The sequence below is a fragment of the Mauremys mutica genome, chromosome 1 (genome assembly GCF_020497125.1).
Source record: "Mauremys mutica isolate MM-2020 ecotype Southern chromosome 1, ASM2049712v1, whole genome shotgun sequence".
Lineage (NCBI taxonomy): Eukaryota > Metazoa > Chordata > Testudines > Geoemydidae > Mauremys > Mauremys mutica.
In genome coordinates this window covers 11,968,036-11,994,138 of record NC_059072.1, presented here as the reverse complement: position 1 = coordinate 11,994,138, position 26,103 = coordinate 11,968,036, and the positions used below count along the sequence as shown (strand labels likewise).

At 46.7% G+C, this 26,103-nt stretch overlaps 2 long non-coding RNA genes across 2 annotated transcripts; one reads left to right on the top strand and one right to left on the bottom strand.

Moving 5' to 3' along the window:
* Window positions 1–4,905: 4,905 nt before the first annotated feature.
* On the bottom strand, window positions 4,906–10,787 carry LOC123352679. Its single transcript, XR_006574254.1, has 4 exons — window positions 10,481–10,787; window positions 8,551–8,729; window positions 5,947–6,059; window positions 4,906–5,219 (listed from the first exon to the last, which is right to left on the bottom strand). It is a non-coding gene; the product is annotated as an uncharacterized LOC123352679 (long non-coding RNA).
* A 110-nt stretch (window positions 10,788–10,897) lies between these two features.
* On the top strand, window positions 10,898–21,875 carry LOC123352674. The gene is made up of 3 exons (XR_006574253.1): window positions 10,898–11,035; window positions 13,206–13,298; window positions 21,732–21,875. It is a non-coding gene; the product is annotated as an uncharacterized LOC123352674 (long non-coding RNA).
* The last annotated feature ends 4,228 nt before the right edge of the window (window positions 21,876–26,103 follow it).

Below are 26,103 nucleotides of genomic sequence, written 5' to 3'. Positions count from 1 at the left end.
GCACTGGATGTTGTAAGGGAAGTGAAAGAAGAGGCCATGGGCAGAAGCTGAGCGGTACAGAAACTGATGTGCTGTAATTTACAACACTGTATTCGGAACAGTAAAAAGCCTTGTCTTTTATCCCCAAACATATGCCTGGAATGTCGTTTGCAGGACACTGGAGTTTCCAAACAGCCATCTCCCAAACTTACCTTTTTATTTATTTTGCTCCATGAGGATTTGTTTGTTTATTTATTTGTGGCCTGGTGAACTGTCATGAAAAGGCATTTCTGCTTCTAAGCCAGGCATCTCTAATGGGCTTTTGGAGAACAAAGTATTGATTTTTTGACATCTCTCGGAAGGTTTTTAAATTAAAATGTCCACATCTCACACTGAAACAAGGCCAGCCTCAGATAGGAGTTTCAATCTTGCCAGGAGCAGATCGCCTTTCATGAAAGACTCCTTTCCGGTGCTGAACAAATTGGGAATGTGCATAACCATTGCTTGACAAAAGGAACATAGAGCATTGCTGAAGATACACGCCAGCTTGGAATTGGCTTTCTATAGCCAGACACAAAAAAATACTGGGTTGTCTGGGGTTCTCGCCCAAGGAGTCACAAACAGGCGTCATGGATCCACACGGCTATTTTTAGCACTCTAGCTCAAGCCCTGCTAGCATGAAGCTTGTTCCCAGCTGCAGTGTAGCCATACCCCCGGAGTCTGGTGTGCTAACTCTTAGACAACATGGCCTCGCACACTGTATTACATAAAACGGATGCATGGTTCCGAGCGGCAGCTAAGGTTTGAGCTGTGGAAGCAGCACGCACTAAACCCAGGAATGCCACCAGTTTTTTTTGCTCTCTTTGACTTTTCAATGGCACGCAGCTGTGTTTCTGTGAAAACAAATCGCAAGAAAGGGGAATAAAACTACTGTTTATAAGAGCTCTCTAGATTGGTGAGTCACAGCATTTCAATAGCCCTGAGATAGACACATCTGAGTACTTATGCAAATGCCAAACACTGGGTTTGAACAAAAGGTTATTGAGTGACATAACCTGAAGCTTTTATTGCTAATGAAGCATTTATTTCCATTTGATTATGGTACTGTGTGGACTCTCCCTTTGAGTGCAACTCACAATTGAGCTAACAGTATGAAAATGATGATTCTCTTCATCTCTCTCCATCTGAGACACACGTTTCATGGAATTTCTAATTGCCAGGAAAACGCGAAACACTTACTGATGTTCCACTCATTCCCTGAGACAGACTGAAGACAATGTCAGCCTCAGGTGTGTATTTGAAATAAGAAATCTGTTTGGTTCTGCCTGTGTTACAAACACCCTAGGCCAAATTCTCAGCTGGTGTAAACCGACGTCGCTCCTTGGACGTCCAGGCAGCTGTGCTGGTGTACACCAGCTAAGGATCTGGCCCCTGCCTGTTATTTGAGGCATGTTTTTTACATAGGTATTTTTTAAAAAGTTACCACCAAGGAGAGTTGAATTGTTATTATTCGTACTATGGAGGTGGCTAGAGAGCGCAGCCGTGGGTCAGAATGCACAGGACACATGCAACAGAGATGGTCCCACTTCAGAAGAGCTCACAATATAAGTAACTGATCAGGATGGACCTTCGTTTTGGGCCTGCTCCATAACCCATTAAAATCAATGCAAAAACGTCAATGGGATGTCTCCCTATGGGATCAAGTCCTTTCATCAACAGAAAGAGGGGAAATCTAGACAGCACCGAGCACAAAGAGACCCTGCTCTCAGCTCTGAGGCACTAAAGTAAGGATAAGCAGTAAACACTAGGATGGGGCCCAGTGGTGCAAAGGGACTATCATAGTACCTCCAGCTCTGTGGTTAGTACTAATAGATAGGCAGGAGAACTCTGTTAGGCGTACAACATCTCTATAAAGTAATACGGTAGTTTCGTTGCCGTTTGGTGCAGAAGCAAAGGAGATCCCCAATGGATTCTCCATCACTTGAAGTAGTTAAGGCAAGACTGGATGTCTTGCTAATGCTCCATCTACATTGCACTTGGAGGTGAGATTGCAACACTTGTAGACATACCCGAGCTAGCTTTGATCCAGCTAGCTCAAAGCTAGCTCAAGAAACAATGGGAGTGAAGCTACAGCAGGAAGGGTAGCAGCAAAGGCTGGCTGCTTGAGTATGCACCCAGGGTCATGGATGGGGCTGACTCGTACCGTCCTGGATTCACTGCTATTGTTACTCAAGGTAGCTTTGACCTAGCTAGATTAAAGCTAGTTTGGGTATGTCTACACATGCTGCTATCTCATCTCCCAATTTCAATGCAGACCTACCCAAAAAGAGATGATCTAGCTCAAACAAAATTTATCCCTTTGATGCAGAAATTATCGGGCAAGCTTCTGTGACTCTATGCTCCATATTCTTCATAGAAATATTGTTATAGTATGATTTTGGCATAATTAAGATGTGTTTATGCAAGAAGGGGCATATGAGGTATCATCGGAAAGGTTATGATTTACTGAATATGATTATCCTATTTGTAGGCATGTATCATTTCTGTATCTGAAGCTAGGAATATTGACTATGTAACAGTTACAAGTGGGTTTACACCTGGGGAACGCCCACCAGACAGAATGCAATCAGTCTGGATAGGCCATTAGGGAAAACAATAGGACTTTGAAGATGCTAATTTCCCCCCTTCCTGGGAAGTCTTCCTGAGGACTTATGGCTGCTTTGACACAGTGGGGTCATGTGATCATGTCACCTGGTACTGGACTCCATCTTGGACTACTAGTATTTTTCCACTAATAGGGTGTGGGGATCAAAATGGATTCATGCCATATGTAAATCCTATTAAAGGCTGGGGAGTGAGTTAATCAGGGTCGGTTCTTCACTGAATCCCCGCCCAAGATGACTGCTGAAAGCACCCAAGACTGATCTTGGAATGGAAGGACTGGACCCAGGCTAGAACCTGGACCCTGGACTGGACCCTGAACTGGACCCCGTCTGGCCTGTGAAAGGAATAGCTGGAGTTCTAAGCTGCAAGCAAGAGCTGTTTGTCTTCAAGAAATTCTGCAACTTGCTTAAAACAACAGTTAGGGTGAGAAAGTACCACTTGTAGCCAGCTTCTTTAGTGTACTAAGCTTAGTTTGTGTGTTTGCTTTATTTGCTCAGTAATCTGCTTTGATCTGTTTGCTGTCTCTTATAATCACTTAAAGTCTATCCTCTGTAGTTGTTAAACTTGTTTTGTTTTCTCTATTCATAACCGGGGGGCAAAAAGCTGTGCATATCTTCCTCCACATCGAGGGAGGGGGCGATTTTCATGAGCTTACGCTGTACAGTTCTCTGTGCAGAGCAAGACAATACAATTTTGGATTTGCATCTCAGAGGGCGTATTCACTTGAGGGCTGAGCAATCCCCTAGCTGATTCTTCCCAGGCAGAGCTGATTTCAGTTTCTGTGTCTTTCTGCAGCTGGGTGAGTCCCTATCTGTGTGTTTGCTAAAGGAGGTTTGAGGGCCTGGCTCAGCAGGACAGGGGTGAGGGAGCCCAGGCTGGTGGGATGGGCGGGCTCAGAGTGACCACAGTACATCAGGTGGCACCCCCGAGTGGGGGGTGACCCGTCACAGCTTCTTTTGGTCTGTATTATGCAGGAGTTTCCGGGGAGTCGATAGATGGACCACGGGCCAGACGCTTGTGAACAGACCATGAAATCTTGATATTTACTTATTATTATCATTATTGTTAATATTTTTGTATTGTTTTCTCTGGAGTCTGGAGCTTGACTATCCCTTGAGCAACAAATTTGGACCTTGACAAAAAAAACTGATTACCCCTGAGGAGGTTAGATTAAATGATCATAAAAATCCCCTCTGGCCTTAAAATCTATGGATCCATGGAAGACAGAGAAGGTCAGATTATTGCTTCCTCCCTTTTTTGGCCACAGTCTGGATTCATCCAGCTGACTTGCTGAACTCTCAAATCCAAGTTTTCAAGCTGCTGGATGGCTTGGGGTGTGCAATTATGTCTCTCTCTAGTGGCCAGCTTCAGTGTCTGTAATAATCTGCTACTTATTCACACCTACCGACGTTGCTTTTTTGGTTAAAGTGGTGGGAGCCAGTGAATTTGGTGATTAAAGTATTTGCCTCAGCAGAAAAGACAGATTCAATGGACATGTGGACAATTCTAATCTAAAACCTAACACTTCATATTTTATAAGTACGGTACAAATGTTGGCTAAGTACATTTTGGCCCTTGATAGCAGATACTTTTATCTTTGAATTTCCCAGCATTTGTGAATTTTTGGTTAGATCTTTAGTGCTGTTTCACATTATCATTTCTTGACAGGTAAATAAATATTAGCCCATGGGGTTCTTTTGTATCCAGTGGTTTGAGGAGAGAGAAGAATATGGAGTGGGGAGAAATTACTGCGATCATCTTCATAAATAATTTTTAACAGTCTTCAAAAAACCATTTGTTCTCATCTGAAGGCCTGGGGACGAGATAAAGCTACAGGATATTCTTTAAGTGTGGTAACAAACATGGTTCCCTGGAGACTGTTTAAGGTACATCTCAGTGCTCTTAATAAAAAAATCACAGCCCAGAATTTATCCTCTCAGATATTACAGACTTACATGAAACTTACAAATATCCAAATAGAGATGCAGCTAAAAAATTCCCAGTGTTTGTCTGGATCCAGGTCAAGACAGAGCAAGTTTGGATGAAGAATTGAATTTCCGCAAAGTCCTCTATATTTAATCAAATAGTTTAAACATCATTTCTCCCCGCATTTTCACCCATGTAAATAAGGAGCAACTCCAAGAAAGCCACTGGTGTGACAGAAGACTGGGATCGCCAGTTTCTACATTATAAATACTGTGTGCTAAAGCCTGGGTTATTCTGTACCAATAAGTGATTTCATTAATGTGGCTGTGCATGTATTTCTTTTTTTTAATTAAGGGTACAGAAACCTTTCGCCATTGATTTCTCTTGAACTAACAGGATTTGTGATTGGGTGCATTTATCTCAGTGGTTTTCTTTTACACTGATGAAAGTCTTCCATGCATGACAGTTTCACTCCCTGCTGGAGTATACATTAACTCAGGGTTAGTGGTGACCAGCAACATCTCATACATGACAGGGAGTCCTTCTGCTTAAGTATTGCTACAATATGGCTCAATCAGTCCTCTGGCAGTGCAAGTGGAAAATGATTGCTCCATGCTAGGAATCGGCATCTGGTAGAATACATTAGAGCCCTTAATAAACGGGAAAAAAATGTTATTTCAGAACACAGGATTTGAAAAATGGATCAAACCAGGAGTTCATCAAGTTTCCTCTACTACCTCTGATTGTGGCCACCATCTATCCGTGTCTATACTAGAGAGCTTACAGCATCACAGCTGTACCCATAAAGCTGCACCGCTGTAAGATCTCCTGTGTAGCCACTCTATGCCAACAGGACTGAGCTCTCCTGTTGACATAATTAATCTACCTCCAACCAGCAGCAGTAGCTATGTCGGTGGGAAAGCGTCTCCTGCCAACATAGAATCATAGGACTGGAAGGGACCTCGAGAGGTCATCTAGTCTGGTCCCCTGCACTCATGGCTGGACTAAGTATTATCTAGACCAGGGGTTTTCAAACTTTTTTTCTGGTGACCCAGTTGTAGAAAATTTTTGATGGCCACGACCCAACAGAGCTGGGGATGAGGGGCACGGGGATGAGGGGTTCGGGGCAGAGGGTTGGGATGCAGGGATGAGGGCTGTAGGGTGGGGCAAGGAATGAGGGGTTCAGGGTGTAGGAGGGGGGCTCTGGGCTGGGGCAGGGGGTAGGGGTGTGGGAGAGGGTCAGGGCTCTGGGTTGGGGTGCAGGTTCTGGGGTGGCGCTGGGGATGAGGGGTTTGGGGTGCAGGTAGGGGCTCCAGGTTTGGGGGGGCTTAGAGCTGGGGCAGAAGATTGGAGCACGGGGTTGGGGTGCAGACTTACCTCAGGTGGCTCCCTGTCAGCGGCGCAGCGAGGGTGCTAAGGCAGGCTTCCTGCCCGTCCTGGTATCGCAGACCGCGCTGTGTCCCAGAAGTGGCCAGGAGCAGGTACAGCTCCTAGGCAGAGGCACACAAGCAGCTCCGCATAGCTCTCGCTCATAGGCACTGCCCCCCCTTCCCGCCAGGAACAGGCCAATGGGAGTGTGGAGCTGGTGCTCGGGGTGGGGATAGCGCGCTGAGCCCAGTGCACCCCCCCACAAATAGGAGCCGGACCTGCTTCTGGCTGCTTCCAGGGCGCAGCACGGTGTCAGAACAGGTAGGGACTAGCCTGCCTTAGTTGGGCAGCACCGCCGATGGGACTTTTAACAGCCCAGTTGGCAGTGCTGACCAGAGCTGCCTTACATTCCATGACCCAGTACTGGGTCGCGACCCGCAGTTTGAAAACAACTGATCTAGACCATCCCTGCGAGATGTTTGTCTAACCTGCTCTTAAAAATTTCCAGTGATGGAGATTCCACCACCTCCCTAGGCAATTTATTCCAGTGCTTAACCACCCTGACAGTTAGGAAGTTCTTCTTAATGCCCAACCTAAACCGCCTTTGCTGCAATTTAAGCCCACTGCTTCTTGTCCTAGCCTCAGAGATTAAGAAAAACCATTTTTCCTCCCTCCTCCTTGTAACAACCTTTTATGGACTTGAAAACTGCTATCATGTCCCCTCTCAGTTGTCTCTTCTCCAGACTAAACAAACTCAATTTTTTCAATCTTCCCTCATAAGTCATATTTTCTAGACCTTTAATCATTTTTCTTTTGCTGTCCACACCAGTGCTTCTGTCGGTGTAACTTATGTCGCTCAGGGGGGTTTTCAGACCCCTGAGGGATATAAGTTATACTGACAAAAGTGCTAGTGTAGACGTAGCCTATGTTAGGTTGGATCCTACAATGTGCTGAGCATCTGTGACTCTCAACACTGGCCTTTACTGATTATATGGAACTTGAACCACCAGTTTATACTCAGGAAAAGCTCCCTTTGGATTTAATGGGAGCTTTGCCTGAGTAAGGACTTCAAGACTTCATTATTGCTCTGTTTGTTGGTGGGTGATTGTAAGATGGAATCTCATACAACACTCTGCACAGCCCACCCTTATAGTTACTTTTGGAAATTATTTCGTGAACCACCCAGGACAGCTTGAGCACAGAGTGATCCAGACACAGCTCTATCACACCCCTCCCCCGCACCTGCACTTGCATCAGCCAGGGAACCAATCAGGACTGCGGAAATCAGATTGCTTTTCAGCCCCATAGAAATGGTGTAAATGGGTCAGAATGCAGGCCAGAATCAGGGCCACCCTGCTAATCAGCAGGGATCGAAGCCCAGACCTTCAGTACCAAGAGCACAACACTCTACACTTGAACTAAAGTATATCTCTGAGCATGTTGGAGGATACAGAAGGCAAGAAATAATATATAATAACCACAAAGTATATAACAACTGCCTATAGAGTGCACAACAACAAAAAAATCCACTGTAGAAATGTGCAGTACAGTCTACTCCAGAACACATCAGTCACACAGCTTTCACACTGTGGTCCAAAAGGCCAGATCCTCAGCTACGGGAATTTGGCCTAGCTCTGTTGACTTCAATACAGTTGACTGATTTACACCAGCTGAGGATCTGGCCTGTGTCTCCTTAAAGGATATTCCCCCTCTTTCTTAAGGCTTGGGATTGTCTTCCCAGATTGGCCAGCTCACACAGCTCGGGAACCAGGCCGCAATGCCCAATTTATTCACCAGTGTCCAGTTCTCCTGAGTGAGTCTTCCACTCCGGGTGGATGCTCTTCCCAAAGCAAGTTTCTGTGGGAATTGTATAAGGATTTGTAAGTTGTAGGCTCAGACCTGACTCTCTGTCTGCTTTCCTCAAGAACTGGGGCTCCTGTTGTCTTTTATGGGTTCCACAGCCCACAGTTGGGGTCGCCAATTTTGGTTGGACGTATTCCTGGAGGTTTCATCACATGAGATAATCTTTCATTAAAGATTAATCTTTAATTCCTGGAGATTCCAGGACAATCCTGGTGGGTTGGCAACCCTACCCACAATGCATAGACTATTCAGTTTTATTTTTATGCTCCTTGGCTGGTGTATCTGTCTGAATAGCAGAGTGGGCCACATTGTCTGTTCCCCCTTCCATGGTGTTCAGGCATGCAGGAGTGTCTAGGTCTGTCATAGCCTCTAGGTTTCTATGTTTGGCTTGTAGGAAATAAATGCAGTTTCTACTGTTGGATGTGTTCAGGTACTCAGCAGTTGCGTCTGATGGATAAGGCTCAGAGGCCTAAAATCTCATGAAATCTCATGAAATCTTCAGTTTTTGTTGTAGTTGTTTTGCTACATATCTTGAAACATAAGTAGTGTTTGGTTTCCTCTGCACAACAGTCTAAGACAGGAAGTGAAGGATATTGTTTTCAATTGACATTACAGTGGGATTTCAATTAAGCAAGATGTACCCAGGGCTGGATTTCCAATTAGGCACAGTTGGCTCGTGTATGGGGTGCTGGCATTCAAGGGGCACCTAAAAGTTAAAAGTGGGTTAAAAGTTAAAAAGTTAATACGTACAGCTCCCCTGCAGGCGGGTGGGTGGGCTCCTGGTGCAGGTTGGTGGCCGCCAGTGTGTGGGGCTGAAGAAGGGTGAGAGTCCGAGTCAGCCCACCTGGGGGTGCTGTAAGCCACGGCTGCTGAAGGTGCTGGGAGTGTTCCAGTCCCTTCCCAATCTCGGCCGCCCCGCTGTCTCCAACCTGGGCCAAAAAAGAAGAGGGAGGGACATGGCTGGTGCCCCATTCACTTGCACGGGCACAGCCAGAGCACAGCTGCTGTGCTGTGCTGCGGGAGGGACAGAAGACACCCGGGGACCACTCACCAGAGGGAGAGGTACAGTCTCCCTCGCCCCCTTGCATCTCGTCTGGGGCGGGTGGGCTGCGCCCCGGCTCGGGCTGGGAGCACCTTGCGCAGCGGAGGGTCTCATGCCTTCCCAGGGTGGCTGTGTTTATATTTCTTTTTGTTTCATTTTTTATGGAAATCACAAAGGCCATCTGTAGGCGGCGGGGGGCACTGCAGATGCTGTGCCTAGGGGCACGTAAATCCAGCCCTGGATGTACCATAATCGCCCAGACTGGAATTTGGTTCAGATATTGGGCTGACTCATGCAAAACGAGCCATGGGATCTTTCATAACTAATGGTCAGGATGTTGGTCTTACAATTCATCCTAAAAGATGGCACCTCCAGCAGCACTGTGCCTCATAAAATGATACTGGAGTACTGATTTAGAAAACCAACACACATTATCACTTTTTTACTTTTTTCCCACTGGAAAAAAAGGAGGGGTATGAAAGTGTTTTTCCCTCCAATTTGTCTGTCTTTGCTGTAAATCTTTCCCCATCTCCTCTCCCTTTTTCCAGGGGGGTGGGGAAAGTACAAAAGTGAGAGAAAGAGGACTTTCCCCCCAAAAAACATTTTTGTTTCAGAATGATAGTGATAGACTCAAGGAGCTCAATCTATTTATCTTAACAAAGAGAAGGTTAAAGGGTGACTTGATTACAGTCTATAAGTACCTTCATGGGGAACAAATATTTAAGAATAGACTCTTCAATCTAGCAGAGAAAGGTATAATATAATCCAATGACTAGAAGCTGAAGGTAGACAAATTCAGACTGGAAATAAGGTGGATATTTTTTTAACTGTGGGGGTAATTAACCACCAGAAAAATTTACCAAGGGTTGTAGTGGATTCTCCATCACTAACAATTTTTAAATCAAGCTTGGCTGTTTTTTCTAAAAGATCTGCTCAAGGAATTATTTTGGGGAAGTCCTCTGGCCTTTGTTGTACAGGATGATCAAAGTGGTCCTTTCTGGCCTTGGAATTTATAACCTGCTGTAGACACACATTTGTTTCTGTAGCAAAATCCATCAGTTACCCTGTGTCCTGTGAAGCTGCAGAATCTGTTCTGCTCATGCACGGTATACATCTCATTAGTGATTTTTGCTGAAGAGAATACTCTAGCCTGTATTAATTAGCATGCACTAGAAACTAATCTTCTGGGAACCAGGTTCAAATACAGTCCAAGCAGTTTTCACTAACATCCTTTTTTACACACTCTTTCTTTTAGCGACTCTTTGGCATTGCACATTTTCTGAAAGAGCCTGATCCTGTGCTCTTTTAAGTACTCCCACTGTCTCCAGCAGACATTAGCTCAGCCTTTATGTTATTCTTGTAATTATTTTGCCTCCATTGTCATTTATTTTCCTTGCGGATGAGGTGACCGTGACTTGCTAACACAGGGTGCCATTCCATTCTATATAGTTTTTTAGACCATGCTTATCACCATAGTAACTGAGCGCCTTCCAGTAATGCATTAAGCAATGTGACCACACGTTTGCCACATGTTTGGTGTCTCTGCTTCTCTCCAAACAGAGAAGCGAGTGGGGTGAAGGGTCTTGTTTTGGTAGAGATTTTTGTCTTTGTTTTTTGTTTTTAATTTGTTAAACACACCTGTTGCTCTGTTTATAGTAGAGAAGGCAGGTCACTTGGAGCACAAGTGGTGAGGTTTGTGATGGTCCTTGGTTCCTGGGGTGTTCATTACACACGCTCAGACCAGCTCTGGAGTAGCTTCTGTCTCCCACACAGACAAGCTTTACTCTTATTGTTGAAGGTCCCTTTGTGTCAGAGGAGCAAAGCTGTCAAACACGGCCTTTTGTCCTGGAACATTAAATGGTCTTTTAAGTATCCTGGGTCCAGGTCATGGAGTGCTTTGAAGATAAGAACTCTGACACCCTGAATTTGATTAGAAATTCCATGGAAAGACAGTGTAGAGAGTACTGCACGGGTGTGATGTGCTCACAATAACCCTGTGTTGCTGAGGAGACGCACTGCAGCATTCTGTACTAGTTGGACTTTCCTAAGTGATGAAGGCCTCATGCCCAGGTATATCGCATCTCTGTAGTCAGCCGAGATGTGATGAAGGGATGAATAACTGAGACCAGATCTCCACCCACCAGGATGGGATGGAGTTTCCTAGCCAACTGGAAACAATAGACCATATTTAGGGTAGGTGTCCTGTTTAAAATTGTGTTACTTAAACCTAACATGTTTTAAAACACGACCATTTATCCTAGTCCAGACATGTCCTCACTGTGGCAAACAACCACCCTCTCCCCTTACAGATGCCCTCCCATGACTTCTGTGAAGCTCTTAAGGGCCAAGCTACCTCCTGTCCATGGTGTATACAACTATGTAACTGTCGGGGGGATGTACCTTCAGGAGCCTGCAACTTAGGAAAGCCAGGTTCAGTTCCCCACTGTGCCACAGACTTTCTGTCTGACCTTGAGCTAGTTTCTTTGGCACTTCAGTTCCCCATGGAGATAATAACACTGTCCTGCTTCACAGAAGTTAAAGATTGTGAGATGCTCAGATAAATATTATGGTAGTACAGAGATATACATAAGTACCATACATAAGAACAGCCATACTGGGTTAGACCAATGGTGCATCTAACCCAGTATCCTATCTTCTGACAGTGGCTAATGCCAGATATTTCAGAGGGAATGAACAGAACTAGGCAACTATCAAGATCCATCCCCTGTCATCAAGTCCCAGCTTCTGGCAGTTTCAGCAATATCCAGAGCATAGGGTTGTGCCCTGACCATCTTGGCTAATACCCATTGATGGACCCAGCCTCTATAAACTTATCTAATTCTTTCTGAATCCAGTTATACTTTTGGCCTTCACAACATCACCTGGCAAGGAGTTCCACAGGTTGACTGTGTGTTGTATGACGAAATATTTCCTCATCTTTGTTTTAAACCTGCTGCCTAGTAATTTCATTGCATGACCAATGGTTCTTCTGTTATCTATCTAGTCAGATATGTGAAATCAGTCCAAGATGGCTGTTAGAGTAACACACATTGTGCACTGTCTTTTATGGAGACTTTACATTGGTTCTTTTTTAATTTTTTTTCTTTGTCTGAATTAAAGCCAACTAGACTTAGGGCTTATCTACATGGGGAAACTAACAGAATTACAGCAGTATAATTATACCACTAGAGCTCCTCTATAGATATAATTATACTTCTGCCACTATAGTTTTGCTGATCAATTTCCTCATGTAGACATGCAGAAAAGTGCTGAGAAATACACAATTTGCAATTGGAGCGTGGAAGGCGTAACACTGAGGAAGTGCTAATAATTTGAATAAAACATGTTTAAAACCTCGCAGGAAACACCTGCACAATTCTGAAATTAATCCAGCCCCTGGATACCAAGTGCTTAATGTATCAGAACTATCATCTGTACGGTTTATCTTTTAAGCTATAAACTCTTCGGTGGTGGGACTGTGTTTCCCCCAAGTTCTCTCTAGCGCCAAGCACTCATCAAATAATAACGTCAAATGCACATTCACTTGCAAGGAAGAAAAACACTCCCCATCATGTACCTCCTGGAAAGCATTAAAGGCCTGATCCAAACCTCATTGAAGTTAATGGAAAGAGCCCCACTGACTTTGATCAGGTTTAACTGATTTAGTGGCTAGGGTGAATGGCAATTGTGTGAAGCAGAGCATATTATATGCTTTTTATAAGTACATTTCATGGACCCCTTCTCTCAGTGGTGTTTTCAGCACTGATCTGAGGACTCAGCATTTATAAAAGCAAACATCAGAATGCTGGGTAACTAGAGCACACAACTGCTAAGGATTCATAAGAAGCAATCTACTGTTCTCCCTCTCAGTTTTATTCATCAAGACTCCCCTTAACAACGGCTGAATACCATTGTTACGATGGCAGTGGGGTGGTTTTTATCCGGGATGAAGCTCAGCCGCCTATGAAAAAGTCATCATGATTTCAAGAAATAACAAAAATCGGAAGCCCGAGATTACACTGAGTTTGTTGCATGCAGAGAAATGAGCAGAAGTTTAAAGAGGGGAATGGGAGAGAGAGAGAGAAAGATTTTTTTGAAAGACTCCTGCCATATTGGATGATTTATTTATAATGCATCTGTCTCAGTTGTGACATGTTGGCCGTGCTGCGGCTTCTGCTATGGTAGTGATGTGGTGAAGGACAGTGTGCCAATGGCCAGAGCATTTATTATTTATATTACATTAGGGCCTGGGACAATCCCTGCCCTGAAGATCTAAACCAAAAGGCAAAGGAAGTATTATTTGCCCCATTTTACAGATAGATGAGGATCTTCAAGATTAAGGCCTGATTTATTGTTGTCCTAGGACAGGGAAGAGGCTTCTCCAGGACTGAGGCCTCTCACCACTTCCACAACAGCCTCAGACACAGGGTGCCTTCTAGAGATGACCTGCAACCTGGTGAGTTTTGTTGGGATTCCTTTGCCACTCGCTTTGTCCAGAATGCCTTGTCCAGTTCCAAGAGAACAGGTCGTCCGGGACTCTGGGATCCCAGAAACCTCTGCTCAATTCCCGCTTGTCATTCAGGTTACTTTACTTCTGCCAGGTGGAGTCAGCAGCAACAAGGACTGGGTTCAGTATCTAGGGGTTCCTCTTCACACTGCAGTTCAGACCGGTTCAAGCCGCCACCCAGTAATCTGTGAAAAGTAAACGTAACCGATTCACTTTCTGGGTGTGGTGTTCTGTCCCATCTAGAGGCGCCGACACCACTTAAAGAGAGAGATAAAATGAATCTGCTCTACAGCCTGTAGAGACTCATGCACTCAGTTCCGGAGGTCCCAGGTTTGATCCCACCTCCTGACAACTGTGCTCTGTTAGCATTATAAGTGGGGGCTAGTCTGGGATTTCAACTGGGAAGTCTCTGAAGCTTAGTGCATGAGCCTCTACCACAAAGGCTGTAGAGCAGACTCATTTTATCTCTCTCTTTAAGTGGTCTCGGTGCCACTAGCTGGGACAGAACACCACACCCAGAAGGTATATGGGTTACATAAACAATACTCCTGGGCACGTCTAAGAGGCAATACTTCCCCTCTCACAAGTGCTGAGTCGGTGTATAGCAAAAAAAACCTTTTCATTTTTTTTTTGTTCAAAAAGGAAAGGAATCCAGTATTAATTTGGGAAAATGCCACAAGTGTGATTCGCAAGCATATGACCATGAGCAAATGGGCCATGTCCTTTGCCTCAGGTTCTCACCTTTCAGTGTGAAAGTCCGACAAACAAATGTTCCTTTAACTTGCCACACCCCTATCCCTCCTCTGCACCCCACACACGGTTGTTGTCTTGGGTCAGCGAAGATCCAAAGTTCAGAGATGTCATGTGTTCACCTCCCACCCCAGTGTGGGGTAGGAGTCAAGCAATGCCTCAGCAGCTGCCTGCTGCCACCACTGCTCCATCATTCACTCCACCCCTGGCCACTGCATCATCAATCATTCCGCCACTGCGTTGTTACCCGCTGCATTGTTTGCTGTAACCTCAGCGATCTCTTGAAGTCCCACCCCTTAACCCAGCTCTCAGTCATCTCAGCAGCTAGCGGGAGGGGCCTCACTGCTGGGACAATCTAGTCAGTCTCTTTCACTGGAGACGCTGCCCTGCGGCAGGTCTTAGGTTTAGCACCTAGAGCAGATTATCAGTAATTTCAGCTCCTGTGTTCCGTAACAAAAGACTCCCCGTTGAGTCTATTCAGCTCTGGCATTAAACAGTAGAGAAGGGAAGAGTCAAACCAAATGGTGCCTAGGAGCACTCTATGGACAGAGCCCACATCACTGCATACAAGCATCAGCCCCCACCCACTCTCATCGCCACTGGCTTTAGGCACCCCTACCCCCTGCTTAGTGAGTGTAGTTCAGTTGAGGGTGGCTGCCCTCAGTCAGGGCATGCCAAGCACAGTTTAGACGCCCTTTACTCACACAACAAAGGTCAAAAACATTTATTACCCCTGCACTCAATACCAAAGTGATTTGAAAGCCAACACCCACCAAGAGTGACTGTTTGGGCAGAGCAGCTCCACCACAAACAAGGTTGGTTCCTGAAGTCTTTCCCCCTCCAGCTCATCACTAGGGAGAGCTCATTCAGACCAGGCTTACAGCGGGCACGTAACAGCTCTGTGCCTACATTGGCCTGGCCCAGACACATGGGGGTTAGGCACAGGGTGACAGAATTCCAAATCGCGTCACACACTACACAGTTTATGTACATTTTCCCCAGCTACTAACATCTTGACTTCTGGAATCTAATTGGTTTGGACAGTGTATGGCTCATGTAAGGACCAATCGCTTTCTAAATTGTGTAAGGACCAATCCAGGATGTCCTCACCTTATTTACATTTCAAGTTTATCAGTTCAGGGTGCTCCCACTTATCTCAATCTCCAGCCTATCCCACCCTTGTTTACAGTTTAACCTTGCACTCAATTTTTACCCATGTCCAGTAAGATCTATGCCTACAATTCTAGGGTCTTGCAAAGCCCAATAATCACCTTGAGGGGAGGGTGCAGCCCAGCTTGTGCCAATGGTCACAGAGGAACCAGGGAGACACAAGCTGCCTCCCCCTCTACTGACCACTGTGGAGGGTTTGCCCACATGTACATCAAAAATCTATGGCAGAGCCAGGAAACAAACCCAGCTCTCCTGAGCCCAGGTCCAGTCCAATCCCCTCACCACAAGACCAGCCGTTCTGCTTGCAAACAGAAGACAGAGGCAAACAGAATGCCTTGGTGCTGGAGGACAGCGCACTTCAGAACAGCAGCTACAGCCCTTTACATTCATAAAGCATTTGCTCCAACAGGGCTTTACTAGCACCAGCAAGCTGGGTATGCTTGGGTACACATCTCTCACTAACATCAACCAGGTGCCCCCTGGCCTGTGCTTAGGGTATACAGCACAGCTGGCACAATGATATAAAATGTGTGTTCGTTTGCAAAGAAGGGCCCAGTCCCCACCCTGTACCTCCTGAGAAAGTATAAAGGACATGACCCAAAGCCCTTTAAAGCTAAAGGAAACAGCCCCATAGCAGTGACAGCTCATTTTGTGCTCAAGAGCCAGTATCATCTTCTGTGTTCCCAGCCTTTTGATGCACCTCTAATGATGCCCCTAAACAGACTTTGAGCAGGGATCGGAGCCAGGACATCTAGCTTTACAAACACAAGATGCTGCTGCTTGAGCAGAAAGGCCTCAGCAGGCTGGCACTCATCCGCCCGTGATCTAGCCACTAAGGGGCAACAGTGAGCCACACTATGTGACGGTGGGAGACAGGGTCAGCCTCGCTCTGGCCTATGACATCGGATGATTTTAAATCCTCTTCGAGAGAGAACAGACTTTCTTCTGCACCACTGGCCTCATGTGCTGCCCCTTAGGTGCCCTGAACAACCACAGAAGTTCTGGATCATTTTTATCCATTGCCCACATAAAACTTATTCTGAGGAATAATATTGTTTCAGCTAGACGGGCGCAGAGGAATGTCACCAAGGGGATAGTTGGGTTTGATTTGAAGGAGAGGAGCTCCTCTGTCTCTGCCCCCTCTCAAGAGGACAATTCATTCAGCACCACAGGGGTAAGGCTGATGTTAGTTATAGCTACTCAGGGCCAGAGCTGATGCCATTCACATGCCCAAGCCAGGGAGTGCAGCTTTGCCGTAAGCCCCCGGTACCGTCATGCACTCGGCTCGCCTTGCCAGAGCACTGCCTGACCGAAGCAGGGACGCTGCTAATGGCATTGAATGGGGGGAACATGAAGGAAGGGAATTCAGACAGTTTCAACATATCACACTGATTGACACATGTCACTGATCTCAGTGGGGTTCACCTGAGCACAGGGGGCCACATTAGTGGATCTGATTGCAGGAGGAGGGCCACTGGGCTAGTAGTGACCTTTGGCACAGCCCAGAGCAAGCAATGCTGTATAAACTGCACCACTCCGGGATGCAGTCATTTGGAGACATCCCTCTGAAATACAGCTGGGCCTCTGCTCCCTCCTTATTGGCTGGTGACAATAATTTGCTGCTGGCCTGTATCAAGAGCAAATTACTGGCCCAGCCATTCTAGCCAGCAAGCAAAGGAGGCGAGGCCAGGCTCATCCCCAGTCCCCATCGCTCCTTGCCTACCAGCTCATAAAAAGACAGCACTTGCCTCCGAGACGTTACAACCAAAGATCTAGGTTGGGACTTGTGTTTACATAGGAGTAAGGACATCGCTACTCAAGCCAGCTGCACCTGGAGCCCTTAGAGCCCAGCCCAAGTTGCAATCTAGCCGTTAGGACCGAGATCGTTGAGGTCTGGGCTCTGACTCCGCGGATTCAGCGGAATTCTTAGCATTCTCGGGGTGCCGGACAAATAACACATCTGTTAGGAATAACGTCTCATCCTGTGACTGTTTTTGTGGCCCTGTGGCCATGAGATGCCGGCAAGTCCTCCTCTAACCAGCCGTTCCAGAGAATTAGAGCTCCAGAGGCATTTTCAGGTCTCCCCTGCTCCTAACATGCTACAAATCCATTCACCACCGCCATCTGAAATCCCGACGGATACCTGTTCCTCTGACTGCAAATTGTTTGTTTAGTTATTGCTATTTAACACTGGCGTCGATATGCCTCCCCTCCCTATTTCGGAGCATGTTGGTCATTCATTTAACCTGTTTCCTGACATTAATGGCCTGAATAGTCCTTTGAGATGGCAAAGGCTCAAGAAATAGGGATACTAATCCGACTAACTATGGGTATATCTCCCCTGAAATAAAAGACCCACAGCCCAGTCACGGATGGCTTGGGTCAGCTGAGCTGCAGGGCTATAAAACTGCAGTGTAGACATTCAGGCTTGGGCTGGAACTTGGACTCTGAGACCCCACAATGGGCGGGTGGGGAGAGGTCTCAGAGCCCGGGCTCCAGCCTGAGCCCTAATGTCTACACTGCTATTTTTAGCTCCACAGCCTGAGCCCCACAAGCCCGAGTCAGCTGACCCAGGGTCTGAGACTAGGTGCTGTAGGTTTTTAATGCAGAGTAGGTTTACCCTATGGCAACTATCCTATCCCATTACAGCACAGAAACGTCTCTAAACAACCATCCTTAGAAACCAAACATCAAGAGGACAGCAATAGCATTTGGTCTTTTGTAGGTAGTGAACTTGAACAGCTTGTAAAAAAAATGAAATCACATAACAAAGATCTAGCCGATGAAATAAACAAGTCTGTGAGTTCATCATCCAGATGATACAAACTCAGAGACATTGAAGGTATGTCTACACTACAGAAGCACTGCTATGGCACTGCAGCTGGGCCACTATCATGTAGACGCTTCCTACATTGACAGAAAGGTTTTTCCCATGCATGTAGGTAATCCACCTCACCAAGAGGTGGTAGCTAATTTTTCTGTTGACCCAGCTGCATCTGGCGAGAGTGGAGAGGGTGTTGGTTGACCTAACAATGTCGCACAGGGCATGAAATTTTTCACAGCCTTGAGCAATGTAACGAAGCTGATCTAATTTTTAGGTGAAGACAAGGCCTAAGGAAAGCGCTGTCTTAAACCTATGGACTCAATGACATCCATTTTATGAAAGGCCTTTAGAGACCTGGGTTCAATTCCTGGTCCACCACCGACTTCCTGTGTGACTTTGGGCAAGTCACTTAGCATCTCTGTGCCTCAGTCCCCCATCTGTAAAATGGGAATAACTGCACTGCCCTGCCTCATGGGGGTGTTATGAGGATAAAGACATTAAAGATGGTGAAGTATCTTGAGATCTACTGATAAAAAGCACTGCAAGAGCAAGGGATTATTATTATTATTATTAGAATTCAGACAATAATAATTATTAGTATTTTCATTACAGATTATTTATTTTATGATCATTTTATTATGCTATTTATTATTAGTTTAGCACTGAGTGCTATAAAACACATAGAAATAAAATCAGAAAATTGTTCAGGTCAGGCACTATCTAGAAAGCAGAGACAGGGAAGAGATGGCAAACTGGGAAATTCAGAGGGCCAGACTCCGATACCCTAGCAGATGTGAAGTAGGGCCTTCATCCTGCAGAGACTTATGCATGTGCGCTAGGAATATTCCCACTAAGGTCAATGGAACTACTCAAAATATGGAAATTTAAACAAACACATAAGGGCTTTGCAGGATCGGGCCTAGCATTTCACCCCATAAGTGGTCCCATTGGATCAGATCGTCAACTGGTCTAAATTAATGTAGCGTCAATGTAGCAACGTCAATTTACACTAGTTGAGGATCTAGCCTACTGACTGAAATGGGACTGCTCCTGAAATATGGTACTATTCCACAGGAGTAAAGGTACCAACATCTGGCCCAGAGGTGGGGAAAACTGACAACACATACTTTGGCAAATCCAGAAAACATCTCAATACCATAAATTTCCCTTTCACCTCTCTTAAGAAATAGCTGCCATACCTAATAAATTCCTCTCTCCAGTAGACAATATCTGTTTGCTTTATGTAGACCGCAAATGCTTGAGATTTGTTGGCAATCAAACAATTAATTATCTGCTGTTTCTGACGATCCATAGACAATTTAAATACTTGTTTTATCAAATACTTGATACAAAAGCTACTTTAGATCAGTGGTTCTCAAACTAGGGCCGCGGCTTGTTCAGGGAAAGCCCCTGGCGGGCCGGGCCGGTTTGTTTATCTGCAGCATCCGCAGGTTCGGCCGATCGCGGCTCCCACTGGCCGCGGTTCGCTGCTCCAGGCCATTGAGGGCTGCAGGAAGGGCGGCTAGCACATCCCTCGGCCCGCATCGTTTCCTGCAGCCCCCATTGGCCTGGTGCAGCGAACCACAGCCAGTGGGAGCCGCGATCGGCCGAACCTGCAGACGCGGCAGGTAAACAAACCAGCCAGGCCCGCCAGGGGCTTTTCCTGAACAAATGGTGGCCCTAGTTTGAGAACCACTGCTTTAGATGATCTACCAGCAGCTGCCATTTGTATTTTACTTCCTTGCCTCAAGTCCATATTGCAGTGTCAACAAACATATCAAGTGAGCCTTGTAGTGTATTGTAACGTAAGTATCATTGTTACAGTAAGGCCAGTGCTTAATTTGTGCCAGGGCTGAGCCCCGGCACCTCTAGGCTTGGCAGTTCATAGCCCTGGCACATTCTGGGTTTGCCACAACAGTTATAAAAGTAAAAATATTGCTTGAGCCCAGGCACCGAATTGCTTGAGTCCTGGCACCTCTTTCATTACAAATTAAGCACCGAGTGAGGCGTAAATGACTGAAGAGCACTGAGATTATTCGTGTTGGAAGGAATGGCCTTTTCAAAGGAGTATATAGCAGCTTGTCATGTCTTCTGACAGTAGCTGAAATCATTATAGTCAATAGAATCACAGCCAGATTTTCTTTGGCATCCTTGAACAATTCTTTAAGTATGAAGAGCATTGGCAAGAAAAGGTGCTCTGCGAAAGCACAGCGGTGCTTAAGGAATGCATAATTTTCGCTGTAGTGTAATTATCGCAACGCACTGAAAGAGAAGAACGGATGTACTGAAAATGCTCCAATAGAATCTACTGTATTGGTGTCAGCTTTAATTCGTGATATGCGTTTGGGGCTAGATCTTGCTTGCCTTACTCACGTGAGTCCACCGTAAAGGGGCTCGGTGTGAACAGGGTAAACAGGAAGGGAGCCATTGCTTGCAATCTTTTTCACTCTCTTCTATGAAAATACTGCTGTGGCAAACCAACAAATGCACTCCCATCCTCGTTGCCCTTGCATACTCTGTGCAAACCTAAGGTCCAGAGGAAATCGCTCTTTTGCCCTATGCAGAGATAGAAGCTAATCTTGTTCCCATTAAAGTCAATGGAACTTGTCATTAACTTCAGTGGATCGGCCTCGGAGCATAAGAAAAGAAAAACAATTCAACTACCATTAGGGCCAAAATCTAGCAATTCATTCAAGAAACCCCATTAAAGGTAATGGGACTAAATGTGTAATTTAAAGGCTGTGTCTACACCAGCCATTCCCCACCCCAGACTTCTCACTGTTGCTACCACTGGTTCACTCCATGGGGGTAGCAGCAGCAAGAGCATGGAAGAGAAGGAGAGCTGAGCATGCTTAGCATCACCCAGGAAGTGCTTCTCTAAATAGCCTCATTTTTTCATAATAAAAATATTGACGGTATTGGTCCAAAAGGTTAAGGGGCTGATTCTGATCTCCCTTTCACTAGCCTAAATCAGGAGCAACTCAGCTGAAATCAATGGGTCATTTTCCACTGCCTGGCCCCTTGTGCAATTATTTACCCCAGTTCAAATAGGGTGTAAAATAATCCCACTGGTTAAGGGACTGGAGAATTCCAGTTTGCACAGGGATAAATGACAACACAAGGTGCCGGAGAATCAGTTCCGATGCACTTCCACTGGTCTCAGACTCAGGTTCAGACCCTCAAGTTTAAGATGTGGTGCATCAGGCAACCCTAGATGTATTACAACTGTCATCTCAACGCCATTTAAACTGCCAGGCCGGCAGCAATACCCCCACTGCGTCTTTTCACATACAGCGCAAAAAGCGACTACGCCATTTTCTGGATAGGGAGCTGACAGAAATCACATTTTCATTGCCGATTTTACACTGCCGCTCCTTGTTTAATCAAATCTACACAGATCTGGCTGATTACATTGACAAAAAGCAACGGAGCAAACACGTTTGTTCAGGAGTAACTGAGCGTACGGTGGATTATGTAATGTTGCAGTAAGTAACTGCATAGCTTAACATTATGGTTTCCATGGAAACTATCAAAGTGAAAGGTAAAGGAGTTCAGAATTCTTGGCTCTGAGAAGCAAATATCTTCATTTTGACATGTATTTTGGGCCTGGAGATTTTGTTTGTCTTACCTGATTGCAGAATGAAGGAAACCTTTGCTAATAACGAAGGAGCAGGAGTTGGACTTTAAGAAGATTGTGCTGTGCAGCTCTGAGCGTACCGGGTATAAACTCCTGGCACACGGATAAAGCCACATGAATTTTACATGTGACAGAGCAAGTTACAAAGCCCAGCTGCGCTCACATGGACGATCAATGTGACTCTAGGATGTTCTTTTTTCTAAAGAAAGTTCTCGCTACCAGAAGAAAAATGTCAGCTCATGTATTTTGCAGAAGAGCAGCAACAAGGTTAATTACAGAAGGTAAAAAAAAAATTGGCTTTGGTCATTTTTGTTTGCTGTATTAAAGGTCTAGGTTCTGTTTGCTGCTATGCCACTGACTTACTTTTGACCTAATCCAAGACTCATTGAAGTTAGTGATAGCTTCCCGTTAACGTCTATGAGCGTTGGATCAGGCATCATGTGACTTTGGGCAAGTCACTTTACTTTCCGAGTCCCAATTTCCCCATCTGTAAAATGGCCACAATAATACACACTTCAGAGAGGTGGCCACACACAAAGAAAATCAGAATTATTTTAATGAAAAATTCATCTCTTTTTTAGGCCAGAATTGAAACCTTGAACCAGCCCTACAAACCAGTTGAAAAACAGGATGCATTTTTCATGCAAATTTCTGCAAGAAATATCATCCCCTTTTTGTTGAAATTAAATGTTGATAACAAATGTCATTAAAATAATCAAAAGGCAGCAAATGTTGACGAGCTCAAATCATCATTCAGGCTATGTTCCACTGTGGACCTGCCCCCCCCCCCCAGTTTGATGTGGAACTCCAAAAACGCGAAGAAAATGCGACACACCCAGACAGTCAGAGCAGAATCACAGCATTTTGTGGGGCAGTTGGGGAAATGTTATAGGGAAAAGAAAGCGACATGTGGGCCAGACTGACTCCCTTGCTGACGTTAGTGAACGGTTCAGTAGTTCCACTGACTACTTGTGTAACCACTCACCAGTGCAAACAAGGTTGGGTCTATACTGCAATCACGGGGTGTGAGTGCAGCTCAACCTCCCATGCCCAACCTAGCTTTAATGCTGGAGCATGGCAGAGTAGTTACCCAGGGTTCTGAGCAGGCTTGGACAGCCTGCACTGCTAAGGCGTCATGGCTCCAGTACCCGAGCTGTGTAAATTAAAGCTAGGTTGGGTATGTCTACTTGAGCTGCAATCACAGCCTGCAGTGACGGTAGTGCAGTCAAACCCACAGAGGGTTACAATCTGGCCCTATGACCTGTGCTTTGCATCACAAGATCAGGCTCCTTTTAGTCAGCAGTTTTTGCGGCTGTCCTCACCCAAGGGAAGACTGAGTCCCCAGATATGAATGCCCTATGTTCTTGGTGACTGTGGGGGAGAGAGAGACTCAGCAGTTGGCTTTTAGCTCATGCAGTAGAGGCTCATGCACTAAACTCCAGCAGTCCCTGGTTCAATGTTGCTAGTGGTGTTACAAGGGTCTGTAAGTGTTACAAGTGGGGGCTCAATAGGGATTTCAACTGGGAAGTCTCTGAAGCTCAGGATGCGCTTCCTCAGCTAGGGGAAGTATATAACCCACACACCACCTGGGTGTGGTGCTCTGTCCCCTTTAGTGGCACTGAGACCACTTAGAGAGAGAGATTAATGAATTTGCTCTACAGCCTTAGCTAACAGGCAGGTGGCTTTTAGCTCATGCAGTGGAGGCTCATACACTAAAGTCCAGAAGCCCCAAGTTCGATCCCATCCACCGAGGTCTGTCGGTGTTACAACTGCAATCCTTGGGAGAACAGCCGCCCACCATGGCTTTGAACTATATTCGTTAGCCACGATGCCAGCAGCCACCTCGTCATGTTAGAGAGACAAGCAGCAACAACGGGTCCATCTCAGACAGGGATCCTGGGTTCTATTTAAATATTTGCAGAGCGCAATACGCTTTTAAAGATCTTTTATCAGCGTGTGAGTTGCCTACTCAGTGTGTGATGCTTTTGATCTATTTTGAGCCAGGTCTATATGAGACTGGAAGCACCTGGCCAGATCTTAGCACTTGGGCAGCATGTTAGTCTGAAAGAGATAGAAAACACACAAACCAGGGCTTAAAATTCTCAGAGATTATTTCCCAGAGCCCCCCACGTCCGTCCCCATTTGGGGCTCCAGACTTCAGCTCCGGGTTGGAGGGTCTGGGGGCTTTAGCCTCTTGGGGAGTTGCTAAGACTCAGGGCTTTAGCCCCACAGGACTGGGAGGGGCGCCGGGTCTCTGGCCATTAGCTCTATGGGTTGGAGAGGGGCACAGGAGCTTGGGGATTTCACCCTGCAGAATGGGGGCATGCCACAGTTTGGGGCATTAGCTCCGCGGGGTGGGGGGCACCAGGGCTCGCGGCTTCAGCCCCATGGAGCACACCGGGGCTCAGGGCCTCTGCACCATAAGCCGCACTGGAGCTTGGGCTTTCAGTCCCACAGGAGGTGTCGCAGCTCCCACGAGTTTGAAAATATTTACCGGAGTTCCGCTCCGGGTATGTCCACACTAGTTGCTCAGGCTGTGACTCCCAGCTTGCATTAGACATACTTAAGCTAGAGCGCTAAAAATAGAGGTTTACAGCCCCCGTGGGATGGGGTTTACAGACCCCACGCTAGACTGAGGGAATGATGGAGCAGTACTGGGCCAAGAAGGCCCAGCCACCCCACAGCTGCAGAGCCGGCTGCAAATGGAGGACCTACTCTGACAGTCAAGCTGGGGGAGAGAGTGAAGGAGAGGCTGTCTGCAGGAAGGAAGTCAGTTCAGGGCTTCTGGGGCAGAGGGATCTACAGGGGAAGGGCCAGGATGGGAGGTCAGGGTCCTGGCTGTTTATCTTCCCCCACCCCTTCTAAGTGAGCTGGGAAGCTCCAACCGACCACCTGAATTGCTGAGACTGTGGGAGCCACCCTCTGCCAGGAGGGAAGCAGAGAGCTGTGACCACACCCCAAACCGAAGAGAAGGTAGGAAGTGGCCCAGGAGAGTCTGGGCTGGTGTATTAGCTGGAGGAGATTGAGACCAGGGCCGGTGCAAGGATGTTTCACGCCCTAGGTGAAACTTCCACCTTGCGCCCTCCCCTGTCCCCGAGCCCCCGCCCTGAGGCACCCCTTCCTCCCCGCAGCAGCTCCCCCGCTCCGCCCTGAGGCACCCCCCCCGCGGCAGCTCCCCACCCCCCACCCTCTGCCCTGAGGCATCCCCCCCCGCCCCAGCTCACCCCTGCTCCGCTTCCACCCCGAGCACACCATCGCTGCTTCACTTCTCCCGCCTCCCAGGCTTGCGGCGCCAATCAGCTTAGGCGCCACAAGCCTTGGGAGGCGGGAGAATGAAGCAGCCACAGTGTGCTCGGGGAGAAGGCGGGGCAGGGGTGAGCTGGGGCAGGGAGTTCCCCTGCGTGCCGCCCCCCCCCCCCCATTACTTGCTGCAGGCGGCCCTCCCCGTGCTCCCCTGCCCCAGCTCCCTCCGTCTAAATGCCGGTGACGACCGGGGCAGCCGAAGATCTGACCGCCGCGGTCGCTGCCAAAGAAAATGCCGCCCCCCCAAATCCTAGCCCCCTAGGTGACCGCCTAGGTTGCCTAAATGGTTGCACCGGCCCTGACTGAGACACTCCTCACTCCTTCCATATTGGAGCAAGTTCTCTCAGGGTATTCCAGTGAAATACATATTAACTACTTATGCTAAATAGTCTTGTGTTTAGCTGTGACGGTCTGAGTACATCTCCCAGGTCCGAAGAAGAGCTCTGTGTAAGCTGGCAAGCTTGTCTCTCTGATCAACAGAAGTTGCTCCAATAAAAGATATTACCTCACGCACCTTGTCTCTCTCATATCCTGGGACTAAGATGGCTACAACAACACTGGATTCAACATGTGACAAAGACTCAGAATGAAGGACAAATACAAATGAATTCATGCCGGAAACTTGAAATGCTGTGGGCTTCCTTCCATCTAGGGTGACTAGATGTCCCGATTTTATAGAGACAGTCCCAATATTTGGGGCTTTTTCTTATATAGGCACCAATTACCCCCCACCGCCATCCCGATTTTTCACATTTGCTGTCTGGTCACCCTACTTCCATCAGGGTGAATAACTCACCAACCCCATTCCAAGGGTGAGGAATGGCACCAAATTTGCAGGGCACATAGCTAATTTTGGGTCTAACATGAGTGAGGTCCCTCAAGATGAGGGACACCAGAGGGGCATTGAGTGCGGATTTTAGCCCCTAATCACATCCGCCACCCTAGCTGGCGATTAGCAACTTCTTTTTTGCAGCCTCAGCAGATTGAATGTCATCGGTAGAGCTGAAACCATCCTTTCACCCCTAGAACTGCAGGTCAGTTCAGGGTTGAAGCTAAGCATTGGTGAGTTT